The following is a 21,143-nucleotide window of genomic DNA, read 5'->3' on the forward strand; positions in this document are numbered from 1 at the left end:
GTCTTCGGGCCTAGTTCGATAAGTATAATAAGGTTATCATGACGTTTGGTTTTGTTAGGAGCCACTGCGATCATTCCTTGTTTGTTTGACATCGGACATCTGGGAGTGTAATTATGTGGTATATATAGATGACATTGTGTTGTTTGGTAGTGATTCCCTGGAGATTGAAGAAGTGAAAGTCTAAGCAAACATTTCCAAACCAAGGATATTTGGTCTCTAAAATATTTTTTGGAGATTGAAATTGCTAAGAATAATCAAGGGATAGTTCTTTCCCAAAGGAAGTATATTATTGAAATGCTATGTGAGTATGGCCTTTTAGGAGCGAAACCAATGGATACTCATATGGAGGTTGGCCATAATTTGTGAGATAAGAACAACACATTTTTTTTTTTTTTTTAGAAAAGGTGTAAATGTTTATTAAAAGAGTGAAGATTACAATACATGGCTAAAAAGAACCTTCCTCCACAACAAGGTGTTGGAGTGAAACGCCTAATTTAGCCTGAATATCCGCTAAATGATTAGCTGACCTAGGAATGTATTTCCAATTACATTGCAATTGAATTTTTTTTTGTTTTTTTGAGAAGTAAGTGTGAATGTACTACTGAAGAAAAAATATTACAACCCTTAAAGCTAAAGAGACATTTCCTCCATAACAAGGTGTTGGAGGGAAACACCTTTTTTAGCTTGAGCATCGGCTAAGTATTAGCTGATCTTGGAACATGTTTCCAAGTGCAATGTAAAATAGAAATTAACTTACAGATTTCCTCAAATAACTCCTAATGACGCCAAGGAGGTTTGGATGGCTTTGTGTACCAATTGATAATGACTTGAGAATCTCCTTCAACTAAGAGAGTACCTTCCTTTTTTTGCTTGAAAAGTTTCAGACCGTTGTACAGCCCATGTAATTCCGTGCTAGTAGAGTCAGATACACCAATTGGACCCGCATATGTGAGGATAAGATTGGCTTGTTCATCGTGAATAACTTCGCCAAAACCAGCCAGTCCTGGACATCCAAGAGCACTTCCATCAAAATTTAGTTTATAGTGCCCAGGAGGGGGTTTGGACCATTCAACCATTTCAAGGGCTCTTGCCCTATTAGACATACTTGCAACATTTCACCAATTTCCTCGCATGTTTGTCCCTTTCAAGTTGTAGAATTCTTTGCGTTGGAGAACCCAAGAGGTTACTTGACCGATCATCTAATCACAAAGAATTTTCCGTGGGAGAACTTTCCGTCAAATTTAATTTGAAATGTCCCATTGGAGGAGGGGCCCAAGTTTCCATAGCTGGAGGGCAGGGTGGGTATGACATATTAACTATCAACCGTCAATTTCCTTGTAAGTTGGAGCCTTTTAAATTTCGAAATTCCTTACGCACGAGTATCCATGTGGAAACTTGGCCCACGATTTTTTCAATAAGAACGTTGCAAGGAAGAGATTTTAGATTGAATTTGCGGTTATTTCTTTCCTTCCATAAGGCCCAAATGATATGACCAATGCAGCAAGAGATAAACAATTTTTCGAGCTTAGGGAGATGAGCACTAGTGACAGTGAGGATTGTGGATGAAAGATTCTGAGAAGGGCAATATTGTAGACCGATTTTGTTGAGTAGGCCGGTCCAGATAGTGTGGGCATAGTTGCAGTGTAGAAAGATGTGGGAGGCAATTTTGGGGGAGGTTTGGCAAGAGGGGCACTGGGAGTCCTGAATAGGAGTTCCTCGACAGATTAAGGAATCGGATGTGAGGATTTTGTTTCGGCAAGCGCTCCAAATAAAGAACTTCGCTTGGGGTGGCGCAAGTAAGGACCATGCAATGGCTGCGGGTTGACATGCTTGAGGGCGGTTGGGAGAGAGGAAGAAATTGTAGGCTGAGGTAGTAGAAAACGTACCTTGTCTGCATGGAGTCCAGATGAGTGAATCGGGTCCATTTATGAGCCATGTCGAGGAGAGACAGGTGATGAGATTGGAAGCTTCAAGTGCTTTAGTATCTGACAACGCTCTCTGAATATTTGAAATCCAATCTCTAGAGTTTGTCTGAAGTTCAGATATGGTCACATCCTTATTTCTTGTCAAGGAGAAGACTTGACTGTGGCTGATATTGATGCAGCTCGGCCCCACCCACCAGTCTGACCAAAATTTTGTTTGACATCCTTGTTAAGGAATAGTCCCACATGGATTACTGAGTACAAAGATCTTGAGTTTATTAGCTGGAAAAGAGATTTCCTAAGTTGGCTAGTCATTTTGGGATGGGGCCTTGGACCCAATTTAACATGGTATCAGAGTGGGTACTCATGTGGGCCTGCACCTAAACTATCTACTTGTAGAGCCACAAAAGAGGCCTACACCTAAAACTATCCACTTGTAGACCCACAAAAGAGGGCCTACACCTAAACTGCCTACTCCTAAATTATCCACTTGTAAGGCCACATAAGAGGGTCTACACGTGAGAGGGAGTGTTAATAAATAGTCCCACATGGATTACTGAGTACAAAGATCTTGAGTTTGTTAGCTAGAAAAGAGGTTTCTTAAGTTGGCTAGTCATTTTGGGTTAGGGCCTTGGACCCAATTTAACAATCCTGATCTGATGAAGCACTTGACTGCTTTTTTTGAATTTTGGAAGCATTTTTACAATTTTTTTTCCATATGAGGGATAACTTGTTATATCTCCCACCTTCGCTCCACCAACCAGTTATTTTGTTTGCTTTAGTAGCAACAATAGTCCGCCAGATCAGATCAGGATGCATGTTAAATTTCCAGATCCATTTTAGTAACAAAGTAGAGTTAGTTGTTGCTGTATCATGGATCCCAAGGCTTCCCATGGCTATAGGTTTACATACCTCAGCCCATTCCACGAGGTTGTACTTCCTTTCACCGTTAGGCCCACCCCATAGAAACCTCCTTTTGAGGAAATCGATTCTTTTTTGTACAGAAGCAGGGCTACAGTACTGAGAAAGGAAATAAGAAGTAATACCGTGAAGGCAGGATTTGATGAGGACTAGCTTACCTTCTTTGGACAAGAACCTTCCTCTCTAAGAAGCCAGATGGCCTTCCAAACGTTCAATGATAGGGTGCCAAGCACTTTTGGAAGGTAGTGTTGATGACAGAGGAAGTCCTAGATATGTACAAGGAGGAGATGCAATTTTACATCCCAGATAACTAGCCATAGAATTCAGAACAAAAGGGTCAATATTGAACCTAGTTATGGATGATTTTGTCCAACTTACCTTTTGCCCAGAAGTGAGTTCAAATAAGTTGAGCAGAGCTTTCATATGAGAGATTTGGATCATTGTACCTTCGCCAAAGAGTATGGTGTCATCAGTATACTGAAGAAGTGCAATATCTTAGTTGGGATCATTTGAGATAGGGCTTAGCCAGCCCGAACTTTTAGCAAAACAGACCATTGAAGCTAGGTGTTCAGCCACAGAGTTTTCCGTTAACAAGGACAAAGTATGAAACAGTAGATATGCAACTTCTCATCCAAAATTTCCACTGAGTCCCAAATCCCATTTTGTCAAAAAGGTAATCAATTAATTTCTAGTTTGCACGGTCGAAGTTTTAGGACAAATCTAGGAAGATTGGATTTTTTGAAAGAGTCTAGGAGTTTGTGAACAGCCATTGCGGAGTCCAGGATATTTCTGCCACAGATAAAGGCACTTTGACAAGGGTTAATGATTTTGGGAAGGAGGGATCTAAGACGGTTGCAAGAAGTCAGCCAATGATTTTATAGTAACTAGTGGTTAGACTTATAGGTTTGAAATCTCGAGGAAGGGCAGAATTGGATTTTTTTGGAATTAAAGCAATGAAGGAGGCACCTACTGCTTTGTGAGTGATGCCGACTTGGTGGAAATTTTGGACAAAGGCATACACATCCGATTTGATTGTGTCCCAGAATTTGTGGTAGAATTCACCATTGAAACCATTGGGGCCAGGAGCTTTGTCTTTTGGAAGGCCAAGGGAAGCATAATCAATTTCTTCAAGGCTGAAAGGCTGTTCTAATTCATCTGCTTCAGAAAGTGAGATGAGCTTATAGTCGAGCTGGAATAGCGTTGGGCTGTTGAAATTCTCCTCCGAATATAGATCTGAAAAGTACTTGACAAGAAGGTTAGATATAGAGGGACTATCCGTGATCACTTGATCTCCATGACAGAGAGAAGTGATACGGTTTGCCCTCCTCCTGGCAAGGCGATGACATGAAAAAATTTAGTATTTCCATCTCCCTCGGCCAGCCAGCGGAATCTTGCATGCTCTTTCCAATGAACAAAATCATTTCGAAGTAAAGTTGAATATTCCTGATTAAGATGATTTCTGAGAAGTAAATTAGGATGTGAGAGAAACCTTTGTTCTTCGAGTAGATCAAGCTCAGAGGTGCGGCAACGTGCTGAATCTTTCTGGGAAGCAGCAGTAGCACGATGATCTATCGACCAAGTGCGGATCTTCGCCTTCAGGGCTTTGATTTTGAGGGGGAGCACCCAGCCCGGATTAGGGTGCGGCGCAAGTAAATCTTGAATAGTAAAAACAATACTTTTGAACAGTAACTCTTGAATAGTAAAAACAAACACCGGAGATTCATATATATAGATACGGAAGATTAACAATAACAACAACTGTACGAATCAAAATATTACAAACATGTGGAAATATAAAAAACATTGTTTCAAACAAAACAAAAAACAACTAAATACAACTAAATACATATCCTTAAAAAAGGAAAATAAAAACTACATATCTACATAACTCCCGAGTTACCGACCATGCTACCGGTCGGTTCCCTCTTTACTACTCAGCCATTACGGCTGTTTTGCACATACCGTGCTTTAAGGAACTTGCTGGAGGATGCATGCCGGAAATCGCCTTCTTCTTCTTTGAATGAAAGAGTGGAGTATTTTTTGAATGTCTCAACCTCTGGAGGAGTCTCGAATTTATAGGTGAATAATTTTCTTTTCTTCCTCTTTTACCCTTAAATGAAGGGTGTGTTTAAAGACAAAGGGTAACTTTTGTCTTTTTGGCTTTTCATTTTTGCCCTTGCATTATTACCTTTCGGCACCAAAAGTAGGGGAAGAAATGACTTTTCTTCTTGTGACGTCATTTTGCTGACTTGCAAGAATCTTTTGTAGCCACCATTGCTGACTTTGTGTAGCCTCCTTTGATGACTTTTGTAGCCGCCTTTGTTGACTTTTATAGCCGCCTATGCTGACTTTGATTTTGTCTTTGGCCTTAATGGCTGCTGACTTGTCTGCTAACGTGGCTGCTAACTGTTCATTCGGACAATTGCCTTTCTGTGCACAATCTACAGGTGTGCTCTTTTAGAAATGTCTTCTGGGCCATCTTGCAGAAGCTTTCCTTTGTTTCTTTGCTGAAGGGGATATGTCCTCTGAGGAGTTTCTTTAGCATTACTTCGAGACTGGTCTGGACAGGTGCCAGAGTCTCTTTATAGCTCTTCGAGACGATCGTCAGTGGGACGGAGGTCTTGTAGACATAGCTTTTCTTTTTCTGAATCAGCTGTTGTGTGAGCTGTATCAGATTCTTGAGCCCTTGGATACGCCTGGTTGGCCAGACTGCTTCTGGGCATGGCTTTGCCTTAGGAATATGTCTGGGATCATATTCCAGTGTAGCTTCACCTTCTTTGATGCCTTCAAGGGTTACGACAGAAATGTTTGGAAACAACTTGATGTCAGTAACAATATCAACTATGCAAGAAACAACATTAATCTTGATTCCTTTGCTTTTTGTTATGGAGATAAAACTTTTGCAAACCTCCATAATTTCTTTTGGCAACTTCTCCAAAACCGATAAATCGGTGGAGTGAAGCACTATCTGCTTTATGAATCCATAGGAATAAAGTATGGATGCATATTCAGAGTCTACTTCGTGACTCAACTTCACTTGGTTCCAACTGTTGCTTGGCTCGGTTGTGAAGAATCCCGTATTCATCCCTCGTCTAATTTGCTCGTTCCATCTTTTGAATTGAACGGTGTGGTCGGACTCATTTTGTGAACTATCGCTGTCCACCTTTTGAGGGCGTAGCGAAGGTTCTGTAGACATGATGTCTGAAAGTTTCAGAGGTATAAATTTCTTTAAAAACTGAAACTCATTAAAACTTGTTATGTCTGGCCTATTGAGGCTTTTCAACCTTGTAAACTCAGACGGGGTAACCAATTTTGTCTTGAATGATTTCTCATTTCTAGACAAGTCCATTTCCATCAAAGATGAATCCGTTGTGACTTCCTTTCTAGCTCAAGACTGCCAGGTAGAAGTCCTTGATTTCGATTTCATCGAAATCGTTAAGGTTTCCTTTCCAGCTCTAGACTGGCAGGTAGAAATCCCTGATTCCCCTATCTTCAAAGAAGATTGTGTTGTGATTTCCTTCTCATGCCTGGCATGACCGGTAGAAATCCCAGGTCGACCTGTGTTTATTAAAACACTAAAGTCATCCGTCTGCTGATTAGCTGACGTTGTGGCTTCCTTTTCTCGCGATGGAGATCCGGTAGAAGTCCCGGAGGAACTTGGCATATCATGCCGTTTAGTGAGTTCTTTTAACCCTTCAGTTAATTCTTTAACCTTGAGTTGTAGGAGATCTCCACTAAACCCGTAACGGGCACAATTATCAGATATGTCTCCTCGTTCTGAGAGAACTAAAAGACTGTCGAAGAGTGACTGTAGGGTTGAGAGCAATATCGTGAGGTGGCAATTGCTGTTGCTAGGTCCGTCAGTGTGCTGCTGAGTGGATCCATTTTACCTGTCTGTAATACAAGAAAATTCTCCAGTAAGATTATTAGGTAAATATTTTTTATCTCCTTTAATGTGTTCGACAGTAAAAGAGAATTGGAAGAACCATTGCTGCCAATGGAGTAGTCTACCGCGACAAAGTGAATCTTTTAAATTTCTTGTCATAAAACCGACAAAACTTTTACAGTCAATTCTTACCAGAAATTCTTTGGGAGTAAGATAAATATAAAACTTCTTTATCCCAATTTTTACTGCTAAAATTTCTTTTTCATAAGAATGATAGTTTGTTTCAGCAGACGAAAATGTTCCCGATGTATATTTGCATATTCTCGCAGAATCATTGATTTTGCATTTTAGGACTGCTGCCCAAGTGTGATCCGAGGCGTCAGTTTCTAAAATTAGTTTTGCATCTGGATCTGGTAGAGTTGACACCGGGAGGTGTTTCATCATTTGTTTGATCCTGATTACTTCTAGATTATCAGTGGGTGTCCATTCCCATTTGACGTATTTCTTTAGTTTCTTTTGCAAGGGGTTCCTAAAGTGGGCAAACTCACAATGCAAAAGAATGTGATCTGCGGTTTATGGGGTGGAAGGACAAAAAGGGCATAAGGGGCCCCAAACACTATTTCCACGACGAATTAACGAGTCCGAAGTCAAAATTTTGTTTCGGCACGCGAACCAAATAAAAAACTTCACACGAGGGGGAACATTAAGGACCATGCATAAGCTGCTAGATGGCTTGGTTGAGTTGAGTGGAGAGAGAGAGCAAGAGGTTATAGGTTGAGGCAGTAGGGAACATACCTTTTGCCGGTATGGAGTCTAGATGAGTGGCAGGAGTATTTTTGAAGCGTACTGTTGAGAGACTCGTGATAAGATCTGCAACTTCGAGAGCTTCGACGTCTGACAATGATCGTCGGAGATCTAAGTTCCACTCACCAGAATTAAGCCCTTGCGCATATATGGTGGCATCTTTCTCTGTAGCCACATGAAAAATACTCCCATGACTGACATTGAAACTGCTTCGGACCCACCAACTAGTCTGTCCAGAATTTTGTACGACCGCCCGTAACGTTGTAACATTTGACAACATTGTTGAAGGCCGGCAGCATTTGGGCAATCCTCCATCAGTCCACCAACCAGAAACTTTTCCTGCTTTGGCTGCTACAATTTACAATCTCGATAAGGTGCTAAAAGATTTCAAGAAAAACAAATGAAAACTTGCCAAATGTAATGCTGAGAAGGAAAATCAGGCGTCACTGCAGCCCGAAGAAGAAGCTCTTTGATTAATTCCAAAGATAAGGATGGTGAAGATTCGTGAAAGTTGGATTCTGAAAGGAATTCCATTGTAATGAGTTGGATTCTGAAAGGAATTCAACTGTAACGAGGATTTTGTACATCTCTACAAAAGATAAGTCTCATTACAGTCTGCAAGCGTTTGAATTCCATTGAAGGTAAAACAAAGTTCAAAGTTTGGATAGAAATAGAGATCTCACGGAATTCAAATTTGATTAGTTGCTACTGAAGCAAGCCACATGGAAATACTTCAAGATTAAGGGAACTCTCAATCAAAAAGAGACAGAACATACAATGGGCCCATCTATTGAAGATATTAAATTGATTAAACATAGCTATAGTGAGTCACAACTTCTTGGGCTATCTTCCACAATCATTAAATTGATCAACCATGAGTTGCAAAGGTGGTCCCACTTTTGTTAGATTGATCATTCACTGATGGGATTGATTAATAAAGCACATTGTTTTCTTGATCAACGTGATGAAGTATGCATAAATTGGTCCCATGCAAGCCATTGGAGCCGATTAAAAAAAATGCTTCTAGCCTTGCTGATGTGAAATTTAATTACATCGGCTTTTATACCTCGCAAGCGTGCGAATCGTTCATGTAATCTAGCGGAAAGCGAGGGTCATATCCATAGGGAGGACTGAATTTTGTGTATTCTTCAGTCAACTAGCCTAACAAATATGATGAATTTATCTGAACTAAACACTGATTATATCCTAAATTATCAAGCAATGATCTAATTAACTACTTGCACAACATGAAACGTCAACTCTGAATTTTACCGTGATTCGTGCCTCTCTCGAGTGCCACGTAACCACGAATCCGGATTCTCAATCCTTGCTTCTAGCCCTTCTCGGGTGCCTAGAGTTAAGGACAAAGATCGGATTATAATACCAGAATCCAATCTAAATTATAATCCTGCCCTAACTAGCTAATTACTCAGATAATTCGGAAAACAAATATTTGATAAACATGAATTCTCAAATCAAATTTAATAAGCATTTAAACCTAAGTTCAAACTATAAGAAACTAATTAAATTACAAAATGACGGATTACTCCCCTTCTTCTTCCTCTCGCTCAGGCAGCAATTCCATTCTCACGGATGCTGCAATTTCCAGAAATATGGGCTTTGGGTTGCAGGAACGAGCGGCCGGAAGTGGAGGCGACGCCGGCGAAGAGGAATCGAAATCGAAATTGGTGCCGGAGGACGTGGAGCGGCGGAAGACGGGATGGAAGCGAAATCCTTTGACTGGCTCTCTCGAGTCTCGGTCGGAGTCGGACTAGGCTCGGGAAGTGGTCGGAAATGCGTAATCGATGCCGGAGGATGGTCAGAATGCGGAATCGGCGCCGGAGGAGCCCTCTCGGGTCACCTCTCGGCCTGGCGAGCAGAAAATGGGAGTGTCGAACTCGCCGTGATGGAGACTCTCTCGAGCTCTCCTCGGGTCTGTTCTCGGTTGCCGGACAGCGGTGGACGACGGTGGCGTGCGGCAAACGACGGTTGGAGAGAGCCTTCTCAGGTCTCTCTTCTTTCGGTCGACGGCTGGTTGAGACTCTCTCGAGCTCTCTTCTCTCCCCCCTCTTCCTCAAAACGATTTTGCCCTAAAAATACCTCTCCCTTTCACTAATGGCATTTTTGTAAATATCTCCTTCTCCACACAAAATTCTCTTGAAATTCCATAATTGAATCCATAAAAATCAGTTCTGGAAGAAATAAACCCTAAAAGTAATGAAATATAAATCAGGAGAGAAAAATATGCAGTATAAGTAGTGATTAATGCCAAATTCAATAAATGCACGTTTCATTTGAAAACCGGTAAATAACCACATATAACACAATTATAAGGGCTATTCTATTATAATTAACCTAGTTCTCATATCAGAATCTGGCATCTATCACACCCCCAAACCTAAATCTTTGCTAGTCCCTAGCAAAACAACAATGGAACCAAAATTAAGCCTAGGAAAACAAAATGCCACTTTCGTAGTGAACACGATTGCAATTTGTGTATGCAACAAGCCGTTAAACCCCTACTTTACGGTAGTGGACGAGTTGTGTCTCGTGAGGGTTTGCATGGAATTTACCCACAAAATTCATCTAAACCAACAATATAAAAAGAAAACTGAAGAAAATCTACTCCTCATTAGCATATGACTAACACTTAGTATCGTAAAATGTCTGAAAATCATTTGAAACTCTGCTCAATTTGAAAACCTGTGTAAAATATAACACATTATCAATCCAAATACACTTACGGGTACTCCACCTGAACCAATGTGACCCATAAGCAATTACTTCAACAGAACAAAGAGGCAACAGATAACAATAAAATCCTGGTCACATCACAAGTAAGAGAAAATAGTAGAGTAAGCCTGTTGTCTAACAATCTCACAAAAGAAGTATACATATTTCAATCTTGACCTGCAACTTCTTTCAACTTACAATTCATCATCAAAGTTAAGGAAACTCATTGCTTCCAGATTTAAACCCATTTTCCGCTATTACCAGCATAATCATTTTTTTTTTCACTGAATACTTTTGGTATTACCACCATTTTGTATTCGTCCTCATTGCACATGCACTTATTTTTTAAGTAACCGACTGTTCCGGTGCATGTCCCTGGGTTTGCCAAGGCTGTTTCTGAGGTTATCTGTCTTTTGCAAGCAAGAGCATTTCCGTTTGCATTCATACATTACAACAAAGAATTTCACTAAGATATAAAAAAGAATAAGATCAAATAGGCATACAAGAAGTAAAGCAAAACCAAAACAGTGTAAGGAAAAGAGATATCAGCAAACACCCCCTAACCTAGAGCATGACACATCATCAAACAGACCAACTAATAATCACTAGAATATTTGATTATACTCCAGTTGACTCACAACTTCGCTGGTTATACTCCAGCAGAGTAAGGGTTAAGCTCCCTCAGGGCTCCCAAATCCATAGGTGGGACCATATGTCTTTGGTCATCAACAATAATACCGAAGAGTCAATAAAGACCCCCAGGAATGATACATAGTCTCCCTCGAAGAAGGTTTATTCGTATCAGCCGTACCCGTAGGTAATCATCCGTAGATGAAACCGCTATCCCACATCACACTTTGAAGAAATCTCCGTGTGACTGGGTACTGAAGGCAGCAGGAATCACGCGCTGAACACAAAGTCCTTGAGTTACTCACCATAAGGTTTTCATTCAATACTTCAAGTTCGAACTGGTCAATCCCAGAACGGTTGTTTGAGTACAGACCTCTCAAACTAGGGACTAAAAGTTTGGTCATCGACTACCGGAACCATTTACGCTCTCAGCCAGCAAGAGAGTACCCCGAGTCCATGACGGGGCCGACATCGCCGGGGGACCTCCAATCAATCAAGACCAGAGTACGCCAAAGGTTATCCCACTGAATAAACCAAAAATAAAAACTGTAATGTACAAAGGGATAGAAACGTGGGGATTGTCCACAATGTACTAAGTTTATAGTCGTAAGCAAGACTCTGACGCAGTCAAGATGAATGGACAGGTTCCTCCAAGAAAATCACCATCACCTCATCCGGTGTGGAGACATTCTCAAGATACGGTTTGAGCCTCTGACCGTTAACTTTGAAGACCGACCCGTCTCCGTGATTGCGGATATCAACAATGCCATGAGGAAACACCTGTGTAACTTCAAATGGACATGACCACCTGGATCTCAGCTTCCCTGGAAACAAATGCAATCGTGAGTTATAAAGTAAAACATTCTGCCCAACAGGAAAAGACTTGCAAAAAATAGATTATCATGTAAAAGCTTTGTTCGCTCCTTATACAGTTTGGCATTCTCATAAGCATCATGACGTATCTCCTCCAACTCATTGAAATACAATTTCCTCTCCTCACCCGCTTGAGCCAAATCAAAATTCAAAGCCTTAATGGCCCAATAAGTTTTATGCTCAAGCTCAACAGGTGGATGACATGCTTTGCCGAACACTAGGCGAAATGGAGACATCCCAATAGGAGTCTTATAAGCGGTTCGATAGGCCCATAAAGCATCGTCCATTCGAGTGGACCAATCTTTCCTATCAAAGCGAACTAACTTCTCCAAAATCTGTTTTATCTCCCTATTAGAGATTTCCACTTGACCACAAGTTTGCGGGTGGTACGGAGTGGACACCCGATGAGTGATGGAGTATTTCTTCAACAAGGTGTCAAATGCTCTTTTACAAAACTGAGATCCCCCATCACTGATGATCGCTCTCGGGTACCAAACCGATTAAAGATGTTTTCTTTTAAAAACTTTACTACCACTTTGTGATCATTTGTCTTACATGCAATAGCTTCAATCCATCTAGAGACATATTCAACAACAACAAGGATGTATTGATCACCGAACGAGACAGGAAAAGGACCTATGAAGTAATTACCTCACACATCAAACAATTCAACAATAAGAGTGGGGTTAAGAGGCATCATGTTCGTCCTAGACAAACAACCAGTCTGTTGGCATCTATCACACACACGACAAAACTCATGGGCATCTTTAAATAATGAAGGCCAATAGAAACCACATTGCAAGACTTTAGCCGCGGTCTTTCTAGCACCAAAATGTCCACCACATGTGTGGGAATGACAAAATTCAAGAATGTTGGCAAAGTCTTGCTCAGGTACACAACACCTAATGACTTGGTCTGGACACAACTTGAACAAATAAGGGTCATCCCAAAAAAAATGTTTGACTTGGGAAAAGAATTTCAACCGATCTTGTTTACTCCAATAATCAGGAATCTTATGAGTTACAAGATAGTTGACTATGTCAGCACCAAGACAACTGGGATACTTGGAGAAGTTGTTCATCAAGGAAGGAATCATTTAATGGAAGGGATTCTTCCTGAGGTGCTACACAGATCCTAGATAGATGATCAACAACAACATTCTCACAACCCTTCTTATCTCGAATCTCGAGGTCAAATTTTTGCAATTGCAAGATCCATCTAATCAAGCGAGGTTTAGTGTCCTTGATGGATAATAAGTACTTCAAAGCAGAATGATCAGTGAACACTATAACCTTTGACCCTAATAGATATGATCTGAATTTGTTCAAGGCAAACACAACAGCTAGCAACTCCTTCTCAGTGGTAGTGTAATTCAATTGAGCATCATGAAGAGTGCGGCTAGCATACTGAATGACACAGGGAATTTTATCTGCCTTTTGCCCCAAAACAGCCCCCAATGCATGATCAGAGGCATCACACATCAACTCAAAAGGCAAAGACCAAGTAGGGGGTTGGACAATGGGTGCAGTGGACAAACATTTCTTCAGTGTCTCAAAAGCATGAATACATGCATCATCAAAGGCAAAAGCAACATCTTGAGCAAGCAAATTCGTCAAAGGACGAGAAATTTTGCTAAAGTCCTTAATGAAGTGCCTATAGAACCCAGCATGGCCAAGGAAAGAACGCACCCCCTTCACAGAAGTAGGTGGTGGCATATTGGCAATTAGGTCAACCTTGGCTTTGTCGACTTCTATACCCTGCTCAGACACTACATGTCCTAAAACAATTTTTTCTTTTACCATGAAGTGGCATTTTCCCAATTCAAGACTAAATTGGACTTAATGCAACGGGACAATACGAGTGAAAGATTGTGCAGACATGTCTCAAAGCTAGAGCCAAACACAAAAAAGTCATCCATAAAGACCTCTAAACAGTCACCAATCATGTCAGAAAAGATACTCATCATGCACCGATGGAAAGTGGCGGGCGCATTGCATAAACCAAAAGGCATGCGTCTGTAATTAAAGGTGCCAAACGGTGAATGTGATCTTTTCCTAGTCTTTTGGAGCAATGGGAATTTGATTGTAGCCAGAGTATCTATCTAAGAAGCAATAAAAACTATGGCCGGCCAATTGCTCTAGCATCTGATCAATGAAAGGTAGTGGGAAGTGATTCTTCTTAGTGGCAAAATTAAGTTTTCTGTAGTCAATGCAGACACGCGACTTGGTGGTAGTTCTTGTGGGAATCAATTCACCACTCTCATTTTTCATTATCGTTATCCCCCCTTTCTTAGGGACAACTTAAATTGGACTCACCCAGGTGCTATCAGAAATAGGGTACATGATGCCTGACACAAGCAACCTGATGACTTCGTCTCCCACAACCTCCTGCATATGGGGATTTAACCTACGTTGCATCTCACGTGAGGCTTTAGTCCCCTCCTCCAAATGAATACGATGCATGCATATGGAGGGGCTAATCCCTTTTAAGACATCAAGAGTCCACCCCAATGCATCTCTGTGTGCTTGTAAAACTTCAGTCAATTGTTCCTCCTGCTCAGTACTCAAATCAGAGGCAATAATGACTGGCAATGAGTTCATGGGCCCCAAGAACGCATACTTCGACGTGGGAGGAAGTGGCTTAAGATCTAGCTTGGAAGTTTCAAGAGGTTTGTCCAAGTCAAGATGAAGATCCTATGGATGATCAGTTGTGACAACCTCATAAGCTTCCTCGCACAGAGGTACAAAACTGAGTAAAGAGTCAACCTCTCGGAAATATGTTTCCTCATCAAAATAGTCCATGTCTAAAGATGTTATGTAAGACTCAAAAGATTCAAGAGTGGATTCGTCATCAAGCATAACAGTCTCTATCTTAAATGCAGGACTTAGATCATCAGACTCAAGTGGATGGTGCCCGACATTAAACACATTCAACGAGACCTTAAAATTTCCAAAAGACAACTCCAACTCACCACTTTTACAATGAATGACAGCATTAGATGTGGCTAAGAAGAGACGTCCTAGGATGACTGGAATTTGGTTGGTCACATTGACTACTGGTTCTGTATCAAGAACAATGAAATCAACCAGGAGCATAAATTTGTCCACTTTTATCAAAACATCTTCAACTATTCCTCGTGGTATCTTGACAGAACGGTCAGCTAGTTGAAGTGTGATGGGGGTAGGCTTCAATTCCCCCAAACCTAATTGCTGGTACACAAAGCAAAGAAGCAAATTCACACTTGCCCCTAAGTCAAGAAGAGCTCTCTGGACGGTATGTTCACCAATGACACATGAAATTGTGGGGCATCCAGGATCTTTAACTTTGAGTGTTGTGCTTCAGAATTTAGCTTACATTCTTAGTAAGAAAGATCTTTTTGTTAACATGTTGTTTTCTTTTCTGTGTACAAAGGTCTTTCAAAAATCGGGCATGTGCAGGGATTCGCCTAAGCAGCTCCAACGTTTCATGCATGCTATCTCCTTTCCTAGGTGGGCCCGATAACCTCTGGGGATAAGGAGCTGGTGGGACTTGGTTAGGGATCTGCCTGGTTGTTGGTGGAGAACTTGGAGGTTCTTCACTCAATGATGTGTCCCCATTGTCATCCTTTGACTCCTTAGACTTAGTGGTCCCTACCCCATTGTTCAACTTGCGACCACTCCTAAGGGTGGTTATGGCTTTGGCTTGCTCGTGGTGGGGATTGGAACTCGACCCACTCTCATGTGTGCTTTTGGGGTTAGGAATGGTTTGACTCGGGAGTCTATTTTGTGCCTGTTCACTCATGTGGCTGGCCAACTGACTCACTTGCATTTCAGGTTTAGCAATGGAGGACTGTGTATTCTGCATGAATAATTGAAGTGTACCCTCAAGTGAAGGTTTTTGTGGAATCAATGGCTGTTGAGTGAAGTGTGGGCGCGGAGCTTGGGGTTGAGTAAACCCTGGAGGACCCCCAACCTGTGGGCCCTTGGACCATGAGAAATTTGGGTGCCTAGCCCAACCCGGATTATATGTTTCCGAAAAAGGATCGTTCCGGTTTGGTCTATGAAAATTTTGGACTGCATTCAAGTCCTCAATGAGCTCCGGGTAGGATGAACTAGATGGATACATTTGTGTGGGATGAGATGAACTAGAGCATATGGCATAGACAATAGATGGGTTAGGAGCAGGTGAACTCTTGGACACCATAAGGGCATCAATTTTTCTAGTCAACCCCTCAATCTTGGCCATGAGCATGGGTGTTTCACTAACCTCGTAGAGACCCCCTCTTTTGGCTTCGTGGGATCTCCTATCAACATTAAATGACGAACCCCATTGCTGAGATTGATGACTCAACGTTTCAAAGAAGTCCCACGCCTCACTAGCACTCTTACCCATCAAACTCCCACCACTCGTTGCATCTACCATGGATCTAACTTGGGGTGTAAAACCTTGATAAAAGTATTGCACTAAATGCCATTTCTCAAACCCATGATGCGGACACCTACGGATCAAATCCTTCCATTTCTCCCAAGCCTCATAAAAGTGTTCACCCTCTTGCTGCATAAAGTTGGAGATTTCTCTCTTGAGGGCTGTAGTTCTCTGAATGGGAAAATACTTGGACAAAAATTTCGTGACTAATGTGTCCCATGAAGTAATGTTGCCCACCTCTAAGGAATTAAGCTAAGACTTGGCCTTATCCTTAAGTGAAAATGGAAAAAGTCTTAACTGGATAGAGTCATCTGAGAAATTCTGGAATTTGAAAGTCGCACAGATATCTAAGAATTCCTTGATGTGGTAATAAGGGTCCTCCTTCTCCAACCCATAGAATGTAGGGAGGAGTTGGGTCACACCCGGTTTCAACTCATAATTGGTAGCAGTAGTGGGTGGCAATATAATGCAAGAAGGTGATGTGAAGTTGGATGGGATAGAATAATCCCTCAGGGCTCTATGGTCCCCTACTGCAGGTAACTGTAATGGTTCGCCCTGATTGGCCATGATAGCTCCTAACTTGACTTCTGGTGTTTTCCTACAAATATGTTTAACCTCTTCAACAAAGGGAGCTAATGGTTCACCTAGGGAGCGGCGTCCGTGTATAAAAACACAAAAAGAAACAAAACTAACTATCAAATTATGCTAACAAACTAACTATTGAAAATACAAACTAACTAGAAGAAATAAAAATAACTCCATACAAAATCATCAAGATAAAACAAAAACATAAAATTATGAAAGCAGAAAAATAAATCTAACCTAAGACCATGGAGAACAAAGAAATACACTTAATACGTGCCTCCCAGGCAACGGCGCCAAAAACTTGATGTGAAATTTAATTACATCGGTTTTTATACCTCGCAAGCGTACGAATCGTTCATGTAATCTAGCGGGAAGTGAGGGTCATATCCACAGGGAGGACTGAATTTTGTGTATTCTTCAGTCAACTAGCCTAACCAAATATGTTGAATTAATCTGAACTAAACACTGATTATATCTTAAATTATCAAACAATGATCTAATTAACTACTTGCACAACAGGAAACATTAACTCTGGATTTTACAGTGATTCGTGCCTCTCTCGAGTGCCACTTAACCACGAATCCGGATTCTCAATCCTTGCGTCTAGCCCCTCTCGGGTTCCTCGAGTTAAGGACAAAGATTAGATTATAATACCAGAATCCAACCTAAATTATAATCCTGCCCTAACTAGCTAATTACTCAGAAATTTTGGAAAACAAATATTCGATAAACATCAAATCTCAAATCAAATTTAATAAGCATTCAAACCTAAGTTCAAACTATTGGAAACTTATTAAATTACATAATGACGGATTATTCCCCTTTTTCCTCTCGCTTAGGCAGCAATTCCGTTCTCACAGTTATTGCGATTTCTAGAAATTAAGGGCTTCAGGTTGCAGGAGCGAGCGGCTGGAAGTGGAGGCGACGTCGGCGAAGAGGAATCGAAATCGGCGCCGGAGGAGGTGGTGCGGCGGAAGACGGGATGGAAGCGAAATCCTCTGACCCGCTCTCTTGAGTCTCGGTCGGAGTTGGACTAGGCTTGGGAAGTAGTCGGAAATGAGTAATCGACGCCGGAGGATGGTCGGAATGCGAAATCGGCGCCGGAGGAGCCCTCTCGGGTCACCTCTCGGCCTAGCGAGCAGAAAATGGCAGTGTCTAACTTGCCGCGACGGAGACTCTCTCGAGCTCTCCTCGGGTCTGTTCTCGGTTGCCGGACGGCGGTGGACAACGGTGGCGCGCAGCCAACAACAGCTGGAGGGAGCCCTCTCGGCTTGAGACTCTCTCGAGCTCTCTTCTCTCCCCCCTCTTCCTCAAAACAATTTTGCCCTAAAAATACCTCTCCCTTTCACTAATGGCATTTTTGTAAATATCTCCTTCTCCACACAAAATTCTCCTGAAATTCCATAATTGAATCCATAAAAATCTTTTCAGGAAGAAATAAACCCTAAAAGCAATGAAATATAATTCAAGAGAGAAAAATATGCAATATAAGCAGTGATTAATGCCAAATTCAATAAATGCATGTTTCATTTGAAAACAGATAAATAACCACCTATAACACAATTATAAGGGCTATTCTATTATAATTAACCTAGTTCTCATGTCAGAATTTGGCATCTATCACTTGCCCATCTACTCAAAGAACAAAGTCTTGAAGGAGGGCATCTGTAGGTATAAAAACTTAATAATTAAAATTAGAACCCCGATCAACTGTCTAGATCGTCAACATTTCTCAACAATCAAGATAGTAGGAAGGAGATCTCCAGTTGATCAATGCTCAACGGTGAAGCTGTCGTTGGTTTTTGATATTCAATTCCTTAATTTATTTGGCTAAGAACTTGGGATGGTTTCTCCCCACCATTGACTGTGTGGCCTTTGATATACCGATCCTTTAGTTCGTAGATGACACCATTCGTTTTGGGGTTGGTACTATGGATCAGATTAAGAAGTTGTGTACTGTTTTTGGCTTATTTGAATTGGCTTCTGGTCAGAGCATTAATTGGAAGAAAACCACTCTCCTAAGCTATCACATTGACTCATATGTGCTTCGGGGCATGGTCGACTACCTTGGGTGCGCCTTAGAAAACTTGCCACCTACATATCTGGGGCTCTCAGTTTTTGATTCTCGGCCTTCAGCGACGCTTTGGTCCCCCCTTATTGAAAAATTTGAGAAGATATTAGCTACTTGGAAGGGTAAACTTTTATCTACAGCGGGGTGACTCACTCTACTCAAGTCTTGCTTGGCAGGACTGTCGAACTATCTTCGATCATTCATGCGTTGTCCGGCCTCCGTTTGCTCCAAGATTGACGCCATCTATCGGCGCTTTTTTTGGAGAGGATCAGAAGACACTTTCAGATACCGTTTGGTGAGCTGGAAGGAAATATGCATGTCTTGCAATAGGGGTGGGCTAGGCATCCGGCCTACGAAGGAGATGAACAAAGCCCTTATGCTCAAGTGGATTTGGAACTTCAACGTCAAGCATAACAACTTATGGAGGGATATGGTGAGGTTCTATCTTCAATTTTTGGGTGCTTGGTGGAGAGAGGGTGGCGTCACTTGTCTTTTATCTCTGCTATGGAAATCAGTTCAAAAGCTCCTCCCTATATTCAGAGATGCGACTTTTGTTTACACTGGAAATGGGAGGACCCTCCTTTTCTGGTTGGATGAATGGTGCGGCCCCAACTCCATCTCAGAGCACTTCTCGGGTCTCTCTAGGGTGGCTAGATACCTCTCTTGCTCCGTGGCTGACTCATGGAGCGATCACTCGTGGAGTCTCCCGTTTCGTCAGGGACTAAATGATGAGGAAGCTGCAGATTTTTGCTCTCCTTTCCAGACTCAACAACATTACTATCCATAAGCATGCAGTTGATAAGTTGACATGGAAGCCCAGTATCAATGGATGATTCACAGTAGCTTCCGCCTATTCTCATACCAGAGAATACGACTACAACTTGCCTGAGCATAAGGCAAACCTAGCATGGAAGCTTTCAGCGCCTAGTAAGATCAAAATTTTCATGTGGATTGCCATCAAAGATCAGATCCTCACCTCCTACAACCTCCACAAAAGAGGCTTCACCACTCTTGATCGTACTTGTCCTCTTTGTGGTGTGTGTGACGAGACATTACAATATGTTCTTCTACAATGTGGGTTTTCTTGGCAAGTTTGGATTAAGATCTTTCAAAAGATTGGCCTCCAAATGGGGCTTCATCAGGACTTCTCGGACACTTGTCAGATGATTATGGGGATTCACCTTCCTAGATTGGGCAAGTTAATTCTCTTGGCATGCCTTGCGCATGTACCATGGTGTTTATGGCTTTGATCGAAACAACTGGATTTTCAACTCGAAAGCTAGTACCTCGGATAATACTGCTTCTTATGTAGTGGGCTTATCTCCAGCTGGTTGCATACCAAAAAGGAATTTGCCTCTCTATCAGGTGTTTGCCTTCGAAAAAATTGGAACTTGATCGCTCATATGGCGGGCCCTCGCAAGACTCCTGTTATGCTTCCTGCGATCCTCCCCCAAGCGACTACATCAAACTCAATTTTGATAGTAGTGCGTTCGGCTGTCTTGGGCCGATAGGAGCAGGTGGTGTTTTCAGAGATAGTTGTGGAGTTTCTATTCTCTCCTATGCTGGAAAGAAAGCTTCCCCCTTAGCGCCATTGGCCTATCACTGATTGTATTACTGACATTGTGTCCTTAATTCATTGTAATTGGAATCTCATTCCTAGATCAACGAATTCCTTGGCTGATAAATTGGCTAAATTCGGAACCTCCCTGTAATCTTTCATTGTTTGGGAAGGCTTCCCCTTTTGTAATCTTGCTCGTTTGAGCTTTGTTTTAATAAAATTCAGCATCATTAAAAAAAATATAAGAAGCTGTCGATGGTCAAGGCAAGAAGGTTTTCTCAAGCAACTAGTCAATTGTCAAAATCAAAGTTTTAGTCGAAATTTGGATCCATTCTTAAGATCATAGCTTAATCGACAGTTAAGATGAAGTGAATTATAACAGGGCCACCATCAAAACCAAATTATAGAAGAATGCGTTTAAGCGTTACATAAGCAAAGGAGGTGACACATGGGTAACATGTGATATTGCAAGAGAGTTCCACCCAAGCAAATGAGGTGGCACATGGGCGACACATTGCATTGTAGAAAAACTTCACCTAAAGAAAAAATGTGGCCACTTCAAAATGAATGAGATGAAGTGTCATACTCTCTTGGAAGAAGAAGTCTTGCAACATGTTTCTCTCTCTTTGTATGTGTACCTAGTCAAGGAGAGAGGAAGAAGATAAGGGAGAGAAAAAGGTGGAGTGGTTGAACTACTTCCACCACCATACTATAAATAGGGATTCTCTATAAAGTTCCGGGAGGACTTTGGGGGAG

The 21,143-nt window shown here is 41.6% G+C and overlaps 1 protein-coding gene and 1 non-coding gene across 2 annotated transcripts in view; both read left to right on the top strand.

Moving 5' to 3' along the window:
- LOC137949102 (uncharacterized) overlaps positions 1–21,143 on the top strand; it is a 50,732-nt gene that overhangs the window by 14,628 nt on the left and 14,961 nt on the right. The gene's annotated exons all lie outside the window — the stretch shown is intronic.
- LOC137949153 (small nucleolar RNA R71) lies at positions 16,229–16,335 on the top strand. The gene has a single exon (XR_011111725.1). It is a non-coding gene; the product is annotated as a small nucleolar RNA R71 (small nucleolar RNA).

Source organism: Aristolochia californica, unplaced genomic scaffold, assembly GCF_029961685.1.
Source record: "Aristolochia californica isolate CCGP_79_NKW_82.1479 unplaced genomic scaffold, dmAriCali1.0.hap1 SCAF_13, whole genome shotgun sequence".
NCBI lineage: Eukaryota > Viridiplantae > Streptophyta > Magnoliopsida > Piperales > Aristolochiaceae > Aristolochia > Aristolochia californica.